The sequence below is a fragment of the Marmota marmota genome, unplaced genomic scaffold, assembly GCF_001458135.2.
Source record: "Marmota marmota marmota unplaced genomic scaffold, marMar, whole genome shotgun sequence".
Classification (NCBI taxonomy): Eukaryota; Metazoa; Chordata; class Mammalia; order Rodentia; family Sciuridae; genus Marmota; species Marmota marmota.
Genome location: NW_025999869.1, coordinates 12,208,516 through 12,230,745, shown reverse-complemented (window position 1 = coordinate 12,230,745; position 22,230 = coordinate 12,208,516).

Genomic DNA, 22,230 nt, shown 5'->3' with positions numbered 1-22,230 from the left:
TTTTAGGTAAATTCTTATAGCATTTATTTGAAATATTTAAAAGTTTCTAAAGTTTCCATCTAAGTAAATAATGTTTAATTTAGTCTTTATTTATTGTCAGTGCCTAGAATTTACTTTCCTTCACTGAATTGTAAGACCCATAAGATCAGGGACAATGATTGTTTTATTTATGTTTGTATCCTAAGAGCCTAGCACAAATGCCTGGTCTTTGAAAGAAAAAGATGCTCAATAAATATGCACCAAGTAAATAAATAAATGAAATAAATAGCAGAAGAGAACAGCATGTACCTTGTCCTTTACTGGGGGTGTCAGAATAGAAACAAGTGAATGTCAACTAAATCAATAAGAATGAAGAATCATTGAATCTTTCATGAGCATATTCTGATATCTTACCTATATGAACTGAAAAAAATCATTTTACTAAGGAAATGAAAAACTCACTTTACTAAGGATTATTTTATAGCAAGCAGGAGTGTCACACTAAAGTAATCTTAAATAAAGAGAATTTTTCATAACAGGACATGCATTTCATGAGGACTGAGGCACAGAGAGAGCCATTTGGATGAGAATTCTAAGAAGAGGAAGACAGAGGTGGACCCAGCTGGCTCCCTCCGTTTCAGGAGCTGATGTCAGTCTAGCACCCTGCCCTGGCCAGTCCTGTTCTCTCTGGCTGCCAACTCACTTTTGAGGCTACTTTGTCCACTAAACCTGTTACAGCTGTGAATCCTTTATCCCTTCTTGGGTTCCTTTGTCCCTCTCTTTAAAAAGGCCCTGTATTCCAAATGCTGGTTAACACCATCAATACCCTCTTTTTTAAATGTCAAGTGAAGAACCTTCTCTGGAAGTCAGTAGCTAGTCTCCCCACTGACCTCCATCCAGGGTCCTGTAGCTTGCCAACCTTTCATCAGGGTCCAAACAGATTCTCTGAAAAGAAATCATGGTGAAGTGAGATGCACAAAATGGATTTAGTATAAACAAAAGATTTCGTTACAGCTGTCTTTCTAGATTATAAAATCAAGATACGATTAAGTGCAACTCATGAGTATCTCCATAATTATAAATCATTATTTGTATTCTTGTACATTTTCCATATATAATATATAAACACACACACATATTTCCAAAACTGTATAAACATTTTTAAAGTGATGTGAGACCACAGTCTGTTTATTTTTACAGATCCCACTTTCCTGGTAAGCAACTAAGTAAATAATGATTAATTTAGTCTTTCTTTATTGTCAGTGCCTAGAATTTATCTTCCTTCACTGAATTCTAAGACCCATAAGATCAGGGACAATGATTGTTTTATTTATGTTTGAAGAGCCTAGCCTTCTCCTCTCCTAAAATGTTAACATAAATGACTGTATGGTATTTTCTCTAATGAATGTATCATCTTTTCTGACTTGCCTTCTAATCCCTTTATCAGATTTGTTTACTCAGTAACATTGTTATAAATTCTTCTACCTGATTATTTCTATGCTCTTTGATTAGATCCTTAGGGTGAATTTCTAGACATAAAATTTGTGGGTGAATTGGCATGAACTTTTTAAGGACTGTCAAAATATATTGCCAATGTTTTTGAGAAAAATTCATGTTTACTTTTACTCCCAGTAACCATATAAGAAGCCATATTTTTCACTTTCAAAATTATCCTTGTCATGGGTCTCTGACTCTTAGAGACTTTCTATGAAACACAAAGAAGGGATTTCTGAACAGTGAAAGAAGGGTTATTAATGTCTGAAGTATTGAAATATAGTCTTAATTGAGAATTAAGACATTTTTATTTTGGAATTATTTTCAAATTTGCAATAATGTAAGCAAACAGCATAATTAAAATTCCTTAACACTTTAACATCATAGAATAATAGACCACAGATGATCAATGCAGCCCTCATTTTTCATTCATTTGTTTATCTACATTGCTTTCATTCTCAATAAATCACATAATTCAGCTTTAGGCTATGCTAGGTACTAGGAATGCAAATATGAATTAAACATTTTACATAATTCCAAAATGCATGATATGAGACAAACATGGAGGCTGCTCATTACAGTGCACTAAATGATGTAAAAGAAAATTACACACAGAGCTGTGGGCACTGAAAGGAAAAGAAGGATGACTGCCCCACGAAACAAGCAAGAAAGGCTTCCTAGAGCAAGAAAATGATATTTGTCTAAGAATTTAAATTGCAATTCTTGTTACAAAGCAAAGAAACTGGTAGAGTCTGTGCCTGGAGAAGAGAAAGAAAAGATAGATTAATCCAGACAGTGAAGTGTGTCTGCCACGTCAAATAGCTTAGAATTTATCCCGAAAGCAAGAACAAGCCATGGAAGACTGGGGCAAATTAGAGGTTGTTGGAACCATCCAGGGAAAGATGAAGAGGTACTGATAAAGCTTAAAGCTTAAGCCCAGAAAACAGCAAAGAGACTTGGTGATATTTAGGAGATAAAATCAATGATGCTTATCAACCAATTAGATGTGGACGGTAGAAAATGGAGAGCTGAGTTTTTTTTTCAGTGGGTGTATTTGTAAATGATGAATCTGTGAACATGATATAGAGTAAGCTGAGGTCAGTTTGGGCTTTATTAATATTTTTGTTTGTTTTGCTTTTGGTGCCAGGGATTGAACCCAGGGGTGCTTAACCACTGAGCCACATCCTCTGTGCTATTTTTTTTTTTTTTTTTACATTTTGACATCTTGCTAAATTGCTTAAAGGCTTGCTAAGTTGCTGAGGCTATGAGGCTATCCTCCTGCCTCAATCTCCTGAGCCACTGAGATTAAAGGTGTAGGCCATGACTCCTGGCTAGGCTTTATTAAGTTTTAAATGATTGAAAGATAGGTCTAATACAAATCTGTGTGCATAAATTTGGAACTCTGTAGAGAAGTGGAAACTGAGGATGACAATTTGAGAGTCAAAATCACATACATGAATCATCAAATATCAACAGGGAATAAGAAGTTAAAAAAGTATATGGTAAAAAAAAATGAGGCCCTAAGAGCAATAAATGCTTTATGAATTCTCCAAAAGAAAGGAGCCATTAAATGAGATTGAGAACCAATCAGTGTTTGTAAAAAATTGGTGCTGCTAAAAAGAAGTGTTTCACTAGCTCACTAAGGAGGCAGAGGCCAAGTTTGTCAAGTCAGCAGAAAGATCAAGTAAAATACGGATTAAAATTGCCCAGTATGTTTTGTAATTAGGGGTCACTATTGATCTGAGCTATTTACAGTGGCTAATGAGGAGGACTAAATCAGATTGTAACTGACAAACTAGACACTGGTAGGTAAGAATTACACAATGAAAATAAAAACTATTGTCTTGAGAATCGATGATGTAATGAAGACTATGTTAGATTGTTTTAGGGAATTTCATTGTGGAGTGAAATTATAGAAGAGGAATATCTGAGAATGGAGAGTTTGAAGAGAAAGGAAAGAAGTTGGATAGTGCTCAGAGAGAGAGAGTTCTCTGGACTTTCTTCATGAGAGTCAACGGAGTTGATGCTTCCACCTAAAATATTGAAGGCACCAGGATGTTTTGATGTGCCATGACAGCTATGTGGCTTTTAAAATTCCATACAGTTGAAGGTAAGTACTTTTATACAGTGCATTTGGTGAGTAACGTGGGTGTTCTTTCTGATTGGTTCAGTAACTCCTGGATTTCAAGTTTCCTCCCTGGTCAATTTGTTGAAAGTAATTGATGGGTCCCAACCATGCACAATTTGTTCATTTCAAACACCATAACTGGCCTGGAATGAAATGCAGGAAGGAACGATAACTGGATGAGATTGTCTCAGTAGAGGCAGCCTGGAGACCCTCTGGACTATAAAACCAATGAATGAAGAAACCCTGACTGTCCTTCTCCTTTATCCCCAGGATGGAGCCCATTTCCTGTTACAGGTCTGACCTATTAAAGCACTTGAGTAGGTGAGCCAGGGGAACCCTGAATGGAGAGATGAGAACCAGAGAAAGCCAATGTTGTCCTCAATTTGCATATTTTGGGAGTCAACAAGAAAGGATGGTTTAAAGCCTACAGAGTTGTTTTCTAGAAGCAGTTTGGCACTGGAGGTAAGGTAAACCCCATGTGCTAACAAGGGAAGAGGTGAGGGGCCAGCCTGAGGGTTACTCCTTGATTGTTCACCTTTTTCCTTTACTTCTATGTCTGTTGGCTTCCTACATCATTATCTATGATCATCAACCCTGCCTTCTACCCTTTATCTCTCTCTCTCTCCTTTGCCTCCTTTCTTCGTTGCCAGTAAACTTATAGTATTTATTTTGGTCAATTTTTTTATCCGAAGAAAATTAACTGCCTCCTCCTGGGTACCGTTCTATTGCATTAGCTAAAGAACAACCAGGGGACATCTTTCCAAGTTATAACTGACAGGCTGCCCCACACCACCATCAGAAGCAAGTCTGAAATCCTTTTACACCCATGCATTATGTGGATTTATCTAATGTTCCCTTGTTTTTCTTGGATCCCTTTCCCTCTTCCTCACCACGTTGCTCTGTTCTGTTGCTCTGAACCAACAAGCCTTTGTTCCAGCATAGCCTCAAATGCTCCTTGCAACTAATTTGACCTTTTCTTACAGGTCACTGCTACTGACACAAACCGTGGCTGCTTTCCCAATTCTATGCATGAACTGCAGTCTGGTTCCTTATAATGAGTATCATAGAGTTTTTAATTAACTGTGTGTGGTTTTTCTTTTTTCCTTGTGTAATATCTTTCTGCCTCTAAATAATATAAACTTTGCAAGGTCAGGGACAAGTACATTTATTTATTGCTATTTTCCCATTACCTGATAGAGCACTTGAACAGAAGAGCCATTTAAAAAATAAATGTTTTGGAAAAAAAAAACATATGTGATGGATATTGAGAAAAATACTATTCACTTATCATTAATGTAATTTTAAGTGATTTTTCAAGGAAAACTATTCAAGATCATGGTGCAGAGAAGGACATCCAATTCCTCCTCAATCTCCCATGCATGTAAATCTGATGGTCAATATTGTGGTAAGAATAGGGAAAGTAAGAATTTTAATTAACTTAGGCCTTAACTACCTAAAGTTCACAATGTTCCAAAGTTTAATGGGCTCTTAATGTTCAATGTTTAATTAAAGAACCAATTTTAACTTAGAAAGTATTGGCAATCATCTTCACTAAAGGTAACATCATTGCAGGTTTTGAGCATGTTTCAGTTGTAATCCATTATAAACTCTCAGAAAGGATGTTACAGCCTCATCCTTTGATATTGAATAATGTTTATTTCTTTTTCTGATGATTAAAAGTTTTACTCAGACTCTGTCCTCTCAATCTGGATACCAGAAATTAGAAACCATGTTGTGTTATGTAAAGAAGGAAAACAAACTAACTGAATGTATTTACAATGGTAGGAACTAGGTCCACCCAAAGAATAGCTTTAGTAAATTTCATTGGAAAAGGAAATTGATTGTTTCTGAAAATCTTATTCCCTTAATATTGTTTTCAATGTTAATAAACTATATATAACCAAATTACTATTGTCACCCCAAATTTTAAGATTAAAGAGTTAGCCTACATGGTAGAGATGTTCCTGTTCTCCAAATTTTTTTTTCTGTTTCCTGTATTCACAGTACACTGTTTCTCAGTTGTTCTATTATTTTGGTGTCGCCACATGGCTGGTTGTAGCTCACAGCATATGGAGTGTGAGCAGAAGTTGAAGTGCACCCTTCCAGACCTGCTCCAAGAAACCCCTCAGTTGTGAACACTTCATGCTTTTTCTTCATCTTATGTGAATGACATGGCTCTAGAGAATAACAGACAAATAAAGAGTTTTATCAAGAAGCAGCTTCCCTGAATAACCCACTCAGAAGATTATCAGTCACACTGGGACACTTCTGGTCACATAACATGGAGTAGAATTTGGAATTTGGATGCTTAGTAGTTATAGAAACTGGCAGTACCCTTACAAATACAGTGTGCTTTCCATGGCAGAGAGAAGTGTTGACTGATAGCTCTTCCAGCATCTGAACTAGTGAGAACATATGGTGGGTGCTTTTCATTTTGTTTGTTTGTTTTCTCTTAATTGACCAACATCTGGCAGTTGATGGCAACAGTTGGAGTCAAAACTGCCCTACATTACCTATAGCAGGAAGTCAGGCAAGGATAAACCGTACACCCTTTTGGGGTCAGCTCAACTCCCTGTAGAATGCTGAAGGCAGACCTGAGTGCACATCAGAGTGTAATGATGGTTGCCACGACAACCGGGTGGGGGCATTTATTTCTGCTGAAAACATCTAAAGTACATGATGCACCTTTTCCCAAATTGAATGCTCTATTTAGAGGTAATTTGCACATATTCCCAATCCCAACCTGCTACAATTCCCCGCTGAGCTTCCTTCTTAAGATAAAGGGCAAAGGGCTTCAGCACAGACTTGCTGTCAGTGTTGCCTCCCTCTCCCTTCAACCTGTTAGGAAGATGATGGACATACACACACACACACACACACACACACATGCACACACTACTACACAAGGCTTCCTGAACAGAGAGAACCTGAACCGTGAAGATGACAAGAGTATAGACTGCTCCCTGGGAGGGTGAGGGAGGAAGTAATGGCTCCAGCTCATTTTATTTCCCTGGATCTGATAGTGAGCTCTTCCAGGAGTAGCTTAAAAGAAAATACAGTTCCGTTTTCCTTTCTTAAATAGTTGACACAACGCTATTCAGAGAATCTGGGGGTTGAGGAGATAGCTAAGTTAGTGAAGCTCAGATAGAACGATTCTTTTGTAAAGCAGCCAGTATTACCAGGGAATGATTATCTCACTCCCTTTGCTTAAAATAATCTACTAGTTCCCCTTTCGGATATATGCCCAAATTCTTAAAGAAGCCCATAAGAGCTGTCTCCCCATCTCTGCCTTTCTTTCTATCAAGTGCTCTTTGTTCTCCAAGACAAGCAAACATCTCATAATATCTTTACCTGCTGTTCCCACCACATGGGATGTTCTCAGTGCATCACAATCTTTAGCTAACCATCTCTCCTCCGTGAGAACACTAGTGAGACAGCTACCCCAGATTTCCCACGACTCCCAGAACCCCTTTCACATGTCTACCCCAGATCATATTTATTATTTCTTCAAAATATATTCTGCCTTCTAGACTCATTCTGGAAAAACCTGTCTCTACTGACTATTTACAGAGTAGAATGCTTTCAATCCCATTGATGTCAAATTTCATCTTGAGCCTTACTTTATACAAAAAATAATTATATGTAAGTGGAAGTAATTATGTCGTGTCCATACGAGGACTTTAAGGACTTTAAAACTGATACAGCTAAGAAAGGAGCACTTTTGGGGCCTGTATTCCAGAAAGAAGGACATGAAGCTGTTGACTCATATGGTATATTAACTTGAGCAGTAAATAAATAAACTTTTTTTTATCACAAGCCACTGAAACATAGTGTATATTTGTTACTTCAGCATATCATAGTGTTATGGAGCGACCTCTCAGAAAACACTGTAAGTCCGAATTTGAAACAAATTAAAATTTTATTTCTTCTATCTTTTCCTGGCCAGGGATGCTTCTCATGGAGTCCACGTGGCTTTAAAAAAAGCACGTCAGGCTGCCTGTGGTTCCAATATTTAAGGAAGAAAACCACTTCCTATGGAATTTTGCAACATTGCAAGCAGAGTATGGGGCTAAGAACGCAGTTAGCAGAACAAGTACAGACAACCACACCCTGGGGGCTTTACAGTTGTGGGCACACAAAGTGCAGGTGGGTTCACAAAGCATAGATAAACCTATTTTTTGTCATCTTAAAAATAGCTCATATAACAGTTTTACATGGGAACCATAAAGATGGAGTCACTATGGCTATACTTACTTCTATAGCTACTTCTTATATTTAACTATTGTCCTATTGACCTATACTTACCTGTAACTTAACCTATACTTATTTTTAACCTATGGGCACACACTTATCACCTTATATTGTCTATGTCTTATTCATAACAACCTTAAATCCTATGTCTTACTGCTATATTACATTATTGTACTGTTATTTATTTTTTTCCTTTGTTTTTAAAGGGTGAGAGAGAGAGAGAGAAAGAGAGAATTTTTTAATATTTATTTTTTAGTTTTCAGCATACACAACATCTTTGTTTGTATGTGGTGCTGAGGATTGAACCCGGGCCGCATGCATGCCAGGTGAGCGCGCTACCGCTTGAGCCACATCCCCAGCCCTATTGTACTGTTATTTCTTCTAACTATTGCTTCTTCTGCCTTATAACTAGGGCAAACTAAAGTAACTTAAGACCAATAAATCTATAACACTTATTTTAATCCTATTATCCCTATTACTTCATTAATCTATATTTCCTGATCTATAACCTATAGCTTATTACTTGTATTGATTAACTCAGACCATAACAATAGTGAGAGCTGACTAATATATTGAGATAATATGCTTAAAAAATATACCATGACACTAATAGATATTTTCTCTAAAGTCAAATTTCCTGGAGTCAATATCGGTTCTGCTATTTGATTCTTAGATATTTAACTACATTGTTCAATCTCTCCAGCCTCCACTACCTTACCTATAAAAAGAACATAACAATTGGATACCCTCAGAAGGTGGTACTGAGGATTAAATGAGGTAATACTGTTGAAGTATTTATACTAGAGTCTGGCACAAATCAAATCCTCAAGGAAGGTTATTATTAGTGATCATAGGACTTGACAAAATTTCCAATGATATTTTGCTGTGAGTATTTTATTAATGTCTGTTTCCCATTGGACTAGTTGAATCTTGAAAATGGAAATCTGCCTTATTTTGTTTACTTTTACATTACCAGTGACTGGCACTGCCACATAACTAAAACATACCTGTACAACTAATAGAGTAAATGAAGAAAGATAAAAGCCCTAAGTTAACATCAACAACTTAGAGTATTAAAAAAATAAAAATGGTCAATTTTTTAAATTACTTATAAGAGGAGTAAAACTTCAAGCAACCTTAGCTTTGTCCATTGAATTTTGTAAAATATTAATGGAAAAAAACAGACTTGGTTGAAATTCACAGAGTACAAGTATCTATACTGGTTTGCACTAATGGCCTATTGTCAATATCATGGCTATTCTTCTATAACATACAATTGGGTGAGGAAAAAAGGTGATCCTTTGTCAAGATGTTTTATACCTCCCCCAACTTTAATAAAACATCTGATTTTTGAAATTCGTGATGGATCAAATCCATCCTAGTTTCATATAATGCCTGTTCTCAGACTCTTGCATTGGCTTGTTCTGCCTTTGCTAAAGGACATTTCCTGCTATACAACATCAGCCATCATTTTTCAGATAACCTCCCATGACAGCTACTTAATGTCCATCCCTCCCCTAATAACTGGCCTCTATTTTTCTGGCTATTCTTCTCCTTTGTTTAACACTGTGTACTGGGAAATGCCCTGTCACAAAGGCTTGAAATCCAAGAATTAGATTTCATAGCACAATATAATTGGCTGGACTGGTTAAATTAGTTAGGTATGTATTCAGGCTTGGTTGAGTAACCTGGAGAAAAAGACTGGTAGACAAATTTAAGATGGTGAAATTAGATCATTGGAAGTGGAATGAGCACTAATGAGATCAGAGTTGGCAACAGGGCCATCTTGGTATGGCCCAGTGAACTAGCTTTGAGCAGAGGAAGCATTAATACTAGAAACTAATATTAGGGATAGGGATTGATTTTGAAAGTGGAGCTCAGGTTCTAACTGTGCTTAAGATACACTGTCCATAGACCCATATGATTGTATTTCCATAGGATGTTATTGGAAAACACTGGCATTTGTGCAAAAACAGGCCCTTGAAATCAGAAAGCTGAGATGTCTTGGTGGGAGATACATCATGCATTGTCCAGTATGGAGAAATAGACATAACAAATGTCATGCTCATTCTTGATCTTGTTTGTTCACTTCCTATTCCAAGGGGTGCTTTAGAACTCTCTAGGGGTAGTAACTGGATATACCTCTAAAGGACAAGAATTAGGCACTTTGATTTTTAATTCATGACATTTGGGGTGAATCTTCTATTTTTTCTTTGATTTGGTCAAAACATTGCAGTGTAAGGATGTAAGGAGAGGTACAAACAGGGAAGGTGAGAAAGCAAAGGTCATAGAAAAATGCTGTTAATCAAACAATTAACTATCAATGTGTAATAGCTAATTGGCCATTAACTACATTATAAGGGTTACCCCCAAATGTTTATTTTTGTTCTGAAATATTTATAACTTATATTTGGAGTAAAATATTTCCACAAGAAACTTTACAATTTCTACAAAATATATTCTAATTAATAAAGTTAGGTTCATAAAATAATAAAACAGTCATATAATGATAAAAATCTCCATCCTTCAGTATTCCACTATTTAAAGAAAAAATTGATATTGTATACTAGCTTTCATATTACTGAAGGATCATTTTGACTTTTGCATGTTTTATTCTCTTTCATCAGTAAGATTATAATCTTAATTGTGGTAAAACTACTTAAAGAAGTGACTGTCTTATAGTTCATTTTTTCAAATGACATGGAAAGTCTACATAAAAGCACTTTATTAAAATATTAGCTTAATAAAAACCCCATTCTGATGCAAAATATAACAATGGAGAAAAATTTGGTAGAGAGAAGAAATAATTTATACCAATAAATGTAAATACTTAAAGGATATTTAGATGTATGCTAAGGTCTGAGTCTATTCTCCATTCAGGCTGCTCTTATCAATATAGATCCGATTTCCTTAGAAAAACAAATGTTTTCCCCCTGAGGCATTTGCTGTATTATATTTTTTATCTCCCCAAAGAGAGCTTGGATATTGTGATACATTGCACAAGCCTCTGGAACTCCTGTGTCCTATGGGGTGTAGTCTCCTGTGCATTCTGGTTGCATTGGGCCCTTACTGACTGTGGGAATGCTTATCTGGGCAGGATACCAAAAGCAGAATCCTGAACCTTCTCCATAAACTACTCCATCCGTGCAGCCCTGGCACCAGAGAATGAAATATCAATTATTATGAACATATTCTGGGCACTTTAGAGTCATTGCTTATTCTTCGATGTGCAATGGGAATTTGTGTTTTTAAGAGAAGAGAGGAAGTTGGCAGGTGCAATGAGAAGTATTGCAGTCAAAATTTCCTTTTCAAAGAGAGATGATGTGTGTACAGAGCATGTGCAAAACCGCTTGCATTATTTAATCCATTCCTCCTGGGGTGGGGAAGCCAGTTTACATTTTCTGGAGAACCATATCCATTGACGACCTCTTTGATTTCATTGTACAGGAAGCTTAACAAACAGCCGACAGATTTATGTTTTAATGGAAAGCATAGCATAACCTTCAGCAGAAAACCTCCTTCAGAAAGAATCTATGTGCTTAGACTGCCAAGTGCATTTAAATGTTGCAGACAGTCTAAGAAAACAGGACATCTGTGTTGCATGTTCTCAGGCTGAGTGTCCTCTGAATTACCCCCTTGGGGACAAGTCTGTGCACAGCAGCACGCACATGCTCCTCGACCTCAGCTCCTTGAGCATCTCTCTTGTTGGTGCTGTAAAGGCTGGGAAGAGGCTTTTTGATTTTAAGATGTTTTTCCCCTCTTAGGGATTTATACAGTTGAGAGACACTCCTATTCGATTCACACATTTTGTTTTCTGTGGAAGGGAAAAGCAAAAAAATAAAAAATAACTGGTTAATACAACATATCATGTAAAAAGATTACTTTCCCTAATTGTAAAATTGAAATTGTGAGCTATATAAATTGGAAAACTGCAGAAGATTATGACAAAGAATAGCTATCAAAAAGTTACCTGCAATTTCACTACCACAGATAGTTTTACTTCCTTAATGCATGTGTGCTTGTCTCAAAATTTGTACATTTCTATATAATCTTCTTATATAAAAACACAAGAGTATGTATTTATGAAGACACACCACATTATAACATGCTTACTTTACTTATCCTTATGCCTTGGGCATTTTCTCTTGTTAAGGTATCTGCCAATGTCCTTATGATACTGCATTTTATAGCAAGCCCAAATATCTTAACCAAAAGTTTTTCCTAGAAGATTCTGGCATTCTCAGTGCCCTTGTTTAGGTGTCTGTGGGGGGAAAAAAGGAATGAAAACAGCATGGGAACTGGGCATTGGTGGTGAATGCTTGTAATCCTAGCAGCTCTGGAGGCTGAGGCAGGAAGAACCCAGCTTTGAAGCCAGCCTAAGCAACTTAGTGAGGTACTAAGCAAGCAGCAAGACCCTGTCTCAAAATAAAACTTAAGAAGATCTGGGGATGTGGTTCAGTGGTTAAGTGCTCTTGGGTTCGATGGTTCAATGCCCCCCATCCCAAAAAAGAAAATAACCAGCATGGGGTTGAGGGAGTTTGGATAAGTTTTGGGTTGCTTTTGTCCAGGGGCTCAGCTTTTTGTTTTAAGAGTCCAGGATAAGAGAGAGAGAAAAAAAAAATAAAAAATAAAAAAAATAAACAAACAGGAGGGAAAGTAGCCTACCATATGCTTCTCCCCAAATTGTTTTCTAGTAACCAAGGGACTTGAGTTTCTAGGTGTGAAGTTCAGAATCCCAAGCAAAGGCTTCCTTGAGAGACCACACAAAAGCTGCAGGCTTTGGTTGACAGAATAGCATGATCTGAGGCTCCGAGCCTCTCAGGATGTACTGTACTTACTAACTTGCATTAGATACAAACGATTTTTAGTTTAAAGGGTGTTATAAAAAAGAAGTAGAAGGAGTAAATAAAGACCTAACTTTGTTCAATTTTATAGTGAGAAGAGAAAATTGTTGAAATACCCGCCTGGTTATCTTGTCAACTGAGACTGATGGGATCTTTGCTTGCTTGTATTATATGGATAGCATCAAAGTGGTCTACTGCATTTTTCAAGCAGGGGTTCCACCTTGGAGCAGTACCAAGAAAAACATGTGACAAAATAACAATGCCCGTGAGTCACATTACTTGAATGCAGTATAGATGCAAGAGAAGAAAATTGAAGAAAAGAAACAGAAAGCATAAGCTGTAGGTCCTTGATCTAATTTACAAATGCTTGTCTTGAAACTAGGATTTGTAAAATTAATCTGAACTTTAATTCTCAATCAATGGGTGTAAATTAAAAGCTACTTCCCCTATCAACCTAAGACACTTCTGCACAGTAAAGAAAATTATTAACAGAATTAATAGGCAACCTACAGAATGGGAGAAAATATTTGCAAACTGCTCATCTGAAAAAGGGATTGATACCAAACTATATGTGAAACTCAAAAAGTTGAAAACAAACAAACAAGATAACCTAAAAACAATTCAAGTAGGAAAAAAAATTGGCTAAAGAACTAATTGTCAGAGAAATGCAAATCAATAAGACAATGAAATATCATCTCACCCTGGTTAAAAGGAAGAGTATCAAAAGGACAAAAAGTAATTTGGTTTAGTGGAGCAGGCCTAAAAATCCCAGCTACTCTGGAGTTGAAGCTGGAGGATTGAAAGTTTGAAGTCAGCCTTGGCAACCAAGCGAGACCCTGTATTTAAAAAAAAAAAAAAAGTAATGAAGATGTCAATCTGTGCTAGAGGGCTCCTGAGTGCAATCCCCAATACTACAAATAAATAACACATGCTGGTGTGGATGCAGAAACAAACAAACAAACAAAAAGGGAAATTATAACAATATGGGTGGGAATGTAAACTAATATAGCCATTTTGGAAAACAGTATGGGGATTCCTCAGAAAAATAAAAATAGAATTGCCATAGGATCCAGAAGTTCCACTAGTAGGTGTCCATAGTCAATGGAGATGAAATCATTACGTCAGGAAAATATGTGAACTACCTTGTTATGATAGCACTATTCACAATAGCCCAAAGATAGAGTCAACCAAGATGCCCTTCAGTAGCTGAAGGGAAAAGAAAATGTGGCATATTTACACAATGGGATAATATTCAGTCATAAGAAAGAATTAAATACTGCCATTTATAGCAACATGTGTGGACCTGGAGGTCATTAGTTTATGTGACTCAGGTCAGACAGAGATTAGACAAATATCACTCGTCCTCATTCATTTGTAGAAACTAGTAAGTGAACCTTGCAGAAGAACAAAGGGAACAGGCAGAGGGAAGAGGAACAAAAAGAATTTAATTAAGGAGCAACAGAACACAGAGTAGAATAATTACTTTTGATTCTTCTTCAGCACAGTTGGGTAACTATTGGTTAAAACAACCTATAATGCATCTCGAAATGACTAGATAACAAAAGCACAAAATTTCCAACACATAAAATGATTAATGATTGAAAAGGTGGAAATGTTTAAGACTTTCTTCCACACTTCAATGTGTGCTCTGATGTCATCTTCTCAATGGGGTCTTATAGCTCTATTTAAAATATCAAGCTCAGCAAGGTGGCACACTCCTATAATCCCAATGCTCAGGAGGCTGAGGAAGGAGGATCTCAAGTTCAACATGTGTGGACCTGGAGGTCATTAGTTTATGTGACTCAAATCAGACAGAGATAGACAAATATCACTTTGTTCTCATTCATTTGTAGAAACCAGTAAGTGAACTTTGCAGAAGAACAAACGGAATAGTCATCACTAGGTTGAGAGCCCCTGAGTTCAATCCCCAGTGCTCCCCAAAATTAAAAACTAAAATAAATAAATAAATAAATAAATGAATAAATAAATAAAACATCAGCTCTTTATCAGAACTTCCTCTCCCTTATCCTTGCTATATTTTTCACTTAATACCTTACAACATTGAATTCCATTTTTGTATCATTCATGTGATTTCCTTCCATTTGGATACATTTTCCCAAAAAATGCAAAGATTTTCTCCTATACTACCAGCACCTGGTACACAATCTAACACATAGTAGGAATGCAGACAAATATGTTGAGTGACTGCCACTAATTCAAGGTTATCTATAGATAGCTAACTGAATAAGGTTTAGATTAATTTAGAAAACTGCTCATGATCTGGGACTCTAACAGAAGTGATAAGGTAAGGCAATCCTTTCAGTCTTATAATCTTCTAATTTCAGATTTAGACAATTATTTTAAAATGTACCTGGCTGCATTCATGTCAAACTGAGTAATTTGTAGTAGATGTGGGCATCAGTTTCCAAAGCATTTCAAAATTTCTTTTTTTGCAAGATTTATTTATTTGAAAGGATGTTTTTTCTTTCAACATATTTTCTCAATAACAAAGGGATTTCCCCCCCTTTTGCTTTAAAAGAACACAAAGGAAATTTTGATAGAGTTTTATCTAGTTTCAGTCTTTCACCAGAAACACCTGAAACAGGAAAATCAAAAACAAAAAGAATTAGGTCCTAAGAAAACAACAGCATGTCAATCTCTGATTTCAAGCCTTCCTCTTTTTCTTTCTTGGTTTAGCATTCTCTATGCCACCTGTGTTTATCTGCCTGCATTTATTGTCAGTGGGCACAGATTCATAAAATTTGTTTTCAGAGATATTTCATCTACCTTAGCAATCAAAACTGTTGTATGAACTTGTTTTTCACTTCAAATCTGAATAGGAATGAAATGCCAAATAACGGATTGTGCATTTCACTCATTCATTCTGCATCTTTGTGTGTATGTATTTAGCGAAAGCCCACCATGTAATAAACCTATGCTTAGCTTGCGCCATCTTCAAGGCAAATAAAGAATCTTGGTCCTTAAGCAACCTACAGTCTATAGTAGAGAAGAACTTGAACCTCTGGCTGTGCATCACTGTACCCTGCAAATTCCCTTTGCACCTCTCCTAACACCACTCTCTCCATGGAAATCCTGGAGCTATGAAGTCAAGTCATGACTCTCTGTGGTCCTAAGGGGCAGCTGTGGTGGAAATGATTTTTAAATAAGGCAGGAGAACATAGGTGCTCTTGGAGAGAACCAATTAATGTGCTGTGGGAGTAATTAACTAGACAAAATCCAAAGGGTGGGATGGAAGTGGCAGGAAGTGAAATGATAAGATCTATTTCCTCAAAATTTCAAGAAGATTATTTGGTTTAAGGACACTGTTAAGAGTAATTGGAAAAAAAAAAGTAGAAATATTTTAAGACCATTTCTTCTTCTTATGTTTGTTTTATTGATCAAGAAACAAAGCTCAAAGGAAAGAAGTGAATGAAGAGCCCATGGCTAGATAAACACAGTATACAGTTCTGACCTCTTTTATTAGCTAATATTTATTATTAGACATTACTTTCAGGAGAGAATTTTTGCTTTACTTTTTTCAACAAAACTCATTTTAAGCAATTTCTTGATTTTTTTTTTTTTGGGGGGGGGCGGCGGTTACTGGGGATTGAACTCAGGGGCACTCACTGAGCCACATCCCCAGCCCTATTTTGTATTTTATTTAGAGACAGGGTCTCACTGGGTTGCCTAGTGCCTTGCTTTTGCTGAGGGGGCTTTGAACTAGAGATAATCCTGCCTCAGCCTCCTGAGTCTCTGGGATTATAGGAGTAGGCCAGCACACCTGGTCCAATTTCATGATTTTTTAAAAGTGTTTTTGGAACATAAGAAAATTATAAGGTGATGTGGTATGAAAAATTTGTAAGTAAAATAACATTTTAAAAATCTGCTCAGGAAAGAAACTATTAAAAGAAATCCTCATTCAGTTTTTCTTTACTAAATAACCTACACTAGGATTTTATATTTTTATTATATATATTTTAAAATAATTTAACTAAAGCAGAAACTGCATACCATATCAATACTGGGGGAAATCATTTTAGTTATATAAAGAGAGTGAAAAACTGTTTATTTTTAATACAAATAGACATTACTTTAAAAACGTTGCGTCTGCTGTGACAAAAAAAGAATCAGAGCCAGAAAAGTTTTTCTCACTATATTTACAGCAACGATTAGAAAGCATACAGCTTCCATTTATTTCCATGTCTTATTTCTTCCTACCTGCCTGTCCCCCATATGGCAGAAGTCTATGGGGGAAAATATTTTATTTAAATATCTCATCATTTAAAAGCCAAAGAACATTTTAGTCACTTTTTGAATACCAACAATAAATAGATAGATGATAGATAGATAGATAGATAGATAGATAGATAAAAACAAAACAAAACAAAACAAAACAAAACAAAACAAAACAAAACAAAACACCACCTCAGTTCTTCAATCTTGAATTTACCTTGGCTATGTGTGTAGAATTCAAGAGGACTTTTTCTAGGCACAGGAATTTTATTTTAAAAAACTTAATTATCTCAATACCAATAATATGCATGGATGCTGTGTATCCATTTTTGTTCTCATGACCATATAACTCACAAACCTGACTCATTGATTCATTCAAGAAACACCTTGAGCCCCCCCACTAAGGAGCAGGGAAAGAGTAATTTGCTCCTACAGGTGGGCTCTGAAACAGCCTATACCTGCCGTGCTTGCTCAATTTCCACTCACTTGACTCCACACCCCACTTCAACTCACCCTTTTAAAGATACTAATGTGTTGGGAAATTATGTGTTTTTTCTTTTCACACAGAAATACAATAGAGTCCTGTGAATAATGCCTCTTCTTTGGAGACTATCACTGGCTGCAGGCAAAACAATTCCCACTTTCAATCTCAGCAATACAGTGTATGAATTACTGTAGGTAAATGAAGTGACCAGGTTTGTGTTTCGCTTATTTATTTATTTTTACCAAAGCTTAGCAATTTTCTGTTATTTCACTGCTTTGTCAGCACCTAGCTTGCCTTGCCCACAATGTTGTAGACTTATAAGAAAAAACAGATCATGTTTTATATTTAATTTGTATCTTCTTGGGAAGCAGTTAGAATTCATCTATTAAACGGAATCGAGAATGCTATTTGAAACAAAAATTAAATGGGAGATTTTATAGTTGTTTTATTGTTACATGGTTTTCGACTTTTAGATTTCCAAAATTTACATTAATTTAGGTTAGGTAAGTTTGTCTTTATTATTTGGAGAAACAACCATGACTGGAAAATAGACAAAAAAACAACAATTAAAACAAAAGAAAACTCACAGATTTTATTTTAAACTACAAGTGATTCAGAACCAGATAGGAAAGGACTGAGGATAAACAGTAGCAGAAAAATATCAAAATATTTTAAAATGTTTAATTTAATATAATAATTATTAAAGACAACAAGTTTGATGGCCTAACTGTACACTGAAAGAACCCCCGTGTTCCATCAGGTCTTTGAGCTTTGTGAGATTCTAAGTATCCCACATCTTATTCTTCCTGTTTTTCTTAATTTCTTTTTAAATTTAATTTGTTCTAATTAGTTATACATGATAGTAGAATGCATATGGACACATCATGCATAAATGGAATATAACTTCTCATTCTTCCAGTTGTGCGTAATACAGAATAAGACCAGTTCTGTAGTCATATATACATAGGATAATAATGTCCGAATCATTCTAATACCCTTCCCACCACCATACCCCCTCCCCTCCCTTCACTCCCCTCTATCTAATCCAAAGTAACTCTATTTTTTTCTAACCACCCCCTTTATTGTGAATTAGCATCTGCATATCAGAGAAAACATTTGGCCTTTGGCTTTTTGGGAAGGGCCTACCCCACTTAGCATTATATTCTCCAGCTCCATTTACCTGCAAGTGCCATAATTTCATTCTTCTTTTAAGGCTGAGTAATATTTCATTGTGTATACACACCACATTCTCTTTATCCATTCATGTGTTGAAAGGTTGGTTTCATAGTTTGGCTATTGTGAATTGAGCTGCTATAAACATTGAGATGGCTATGCCAGCTATACTATGCTGATCTTAAGTCCTTTGGGTATAAACTGAGGAGTGCGATAGCTGGGTCAAATGGTGGTTCCTTTCCAAGTTTCTGAGGAATCTCCATACTGCTTTCCACAATGATTTCAACAATTTGCAGCAATGTATGAGTGTACCTTTTCCCCCACATCCTCAACAACATTTGATTTGCATTTCTCTAATTGCTAGAGATGTTAAACATTTTTTCATATATTTGTTGATCATTCTTCTTCTGTGAAGTGTCTGTTCAGTTCCTTAGCCCATTTACTGATTGGATTATTTGTGTTTTTTTGGTGTTAAGTTATTCTTTCTTATGATACTAACTCAACTTCTCATCATGTAGATGAATCAAAGAAATTGATATTCTTGAAGTAAAGTTATGAATCTTTAATGTCAATGATAGTAAAAAGGCTGCAGTTCTGACTTGTTGTCCTTAAAAATCTAAAGATATTTTGAAAACTATCAATTAAATATAAATTTTAATTAAATTGCCACATACCTCAAATATATGTTTCTTGTTTATGGGATATTGAATTAATTTTAAAGGCAAATTACTACATTGCTTATTAACTCAGTTCTGGACTTCCAGAAGTGCCTATTATTTTAAGATATTTAAAAAGAGGGAAAGAGATTATTTGTGTACAGGGTATTTATTTTGCTGTTTGCAGAAAACATTAAAGAAAACAAGAAATAAAATATTAATGGAAAACATACTTAAACTGTGAGATTATTGTTACATGTTTTTTTTCAAGTTTTAGATTTTCAAAAGTTTCATGATTTTAGATTAAGTATGTTTATATTTATTACTTGGAAAAACAACCATGACTGAAAAGTAGACAAAACAACAATTAATAAAAAAGCTAACTCAGCAATTTTGGGGGGTTACAATGAATTGAACCCAGGGGCACTCAACCACTGAGCAACATCCCCAGCCGTTTTTTTTTTTTTTTTTTTTTTAATTTTTCACTCAAAGATGGGGTCTCACTAAGTTGCTAAGGGCCTCACTAAGTTGCTGAGAATGTCTTTGGACTTGCAATTCTCCTGCTTCAGCCTCGTGAGTCACTGGGATTATAAGTGTGCTCCACTGTATCTGGCATCAAAAGATTTTTTTTTTTTTTTTAGACTTTGTGTGATTTAGAACCACATAGTAAAGGACTGAGGATGAATTGTAAAAGAAAAATATTGCAAAACATTTAAAACTATTTAATTCAATAAAACAATTGTTTATTTTTTTTTTCAGAGTAGAAATTAGAAGTTTATTAAAGGACAGCAGAAAAGACTTCTCCTGGAGGAAGGAGGAAGAAGGGGACCCAAGAGGTGGAATCCATGGAAGTGCGGTTGTCTCCCCTTTTTATAGTTTTGGTGATGGAATGTAGGTTGGAAGGCCTGAGGGGTGGGACACAGGTGGGCCAAAAAAGTAATCTGGGCAGGAAGGACTTCATTATCACTTTTTGGGATGGGCTATCTCCAAATCTGTTGGGGCTGTTCCCAGGGTTCCATTAACATTTCTTTGGGGTGGACTTTGGCCTAGGGCCTTTCAGGGACTTCATTAACATTCCATGAGTTGTCCTGCAGTTTCCTGGAATCATTATCAGCATGGCCTCCATTTTAGATTTCACTGGATATGATATTAGACCCGATTTACCTAACTACACTGACTACCTAATTTTAAATCTGGCTTCAATGTGAGCTGTTTCCCTCTGCCGCACTCTTCTGCCATGATGTTCAGCTTCACCTTGAGCCCTGAGGAATGGAGCCCGTAGTGTATGGGTGGAGACCTCTGAAACTGTGAGCCCTCAAATAAATTTTTCCTCCCTTATAATTGTTCGGGTCTTTTAATCACAGCAGCAAAAAAGCTGACTAAGGACCATAAACTTTGATGACAGAATACTATACTACTCAGCTCAGGCTGCCATAACAAAATTCTGTAGACTGGGGTAGTTTAAACACAGAAACTTACTTATGCACAGTTCTGGAGACTGGGAAGTTCAAGATCAAATGCTGACCAATCTGGTTTCTGAAGAGGTTTTGGTTCTTGGCTTCCAAATGGCTTCTTTCTTCTCACTGTGTGCTCCTGTGGAATAGACAGGAAGGAAGGAGGGGAAGAAGGGAGGGAGACACAGGAAGGCAGGGAAGGAAAGAAGAACAGAGGAAGAGAGCACTGGTGTTTCTTCTTATAAGAACATTCAACCCATTGAGTGAGAACTCCACCCGTAGGACCTCATTTAGCCTTGGTTATCTCCTTAAAGGACTTATCTCCAAGAATGGGGATTAGGGCTTCAACATGTGAATTTTAGGGAGACAATTCAGTCCATAACAGGTACTCAACTTTCCAAAAATATTTCTCAAAATCGAGTCCCAGATCAGTAGCCAGATTTCTGAAACTAAAGAAAACTCCCTGGCTGCAAATATGCTGTAAAATAGACATTTTCCAAGAAAACTTTTCCTCAGCCACCCCATAATTCCCCTGGCTCAACCTCGAGCAGAGACTTGGGGACAAGGAATCTGTATTTGGGGTAAAAATGGGAGTTCATAACCCACTTGAATCTAATATATGAAATATGATATGTCAAGAGTTTTGTAATGTTTTGAACAACCAATAAAAAAAGATAGTAAATACATAAAATGCTAAAAAAACTTAAAAAACAAAACAAAAACAATTGTTAAAGTTGACATGTTTAATGCCTAAATGTTCACTGAAAGAATGCCTGGCTCATCATGATTTTGAGCTTTGTGAAACTCAAAGGTACCACACAATCTTATTCTATCATTGGCAGAATCTGAAAAAAAATAATATGAATTAGCAATAATTCAGCTGATGGCACTCACGTCCTTAGGTCTATTCTTGAATCCACTCTCTCAAGATGTTATCCTCACACCCACATATGGAATTCATGCTCTAAAATGATCCATTGTAATACCAGCAGGGGCTGCAAGTGTATTTGAAGGTGGGGTGGAGAAATGGGATGAACAAGATCAAATGATTTTCAATGAAGAAATGCTTTGGTTAAAAGTATAAATGACCCTGAGTCTAAGAATGTTGCATAAACTGTCAGGAGCATCCTTCACAACTCTCTCTGCAAAGCTGGCAATTATCATCATAGAGTAAGTACAGTTCCCTGTGGTTCAAAACATTTTTCAAGATGTTGACACTTTCAGATTCACACTTCATCTTATGTCTCCTGAGATACTCCACAAGTGTTTCCTCCTTGAACATATTTGTGGTGGTATCCATACAAGGTGATATTGTTGGGATAGAATAGACCTAAGGACAATGCTTGTTTTTACTCCATCAATCTTACGACACTAACTCAACTTTTCATCACGTGGTTGGAAGCTATAGGAAGATCCTGGGGGAGAAAATCAGAATTCACGCTATTTCTAAAATAAATGTTTTGTTTTGCTAAAGCACAGTAATAAGTATTCCTTTGCTTTGGATTTCAGAAATTGCATGGAGTTTTAGATTATT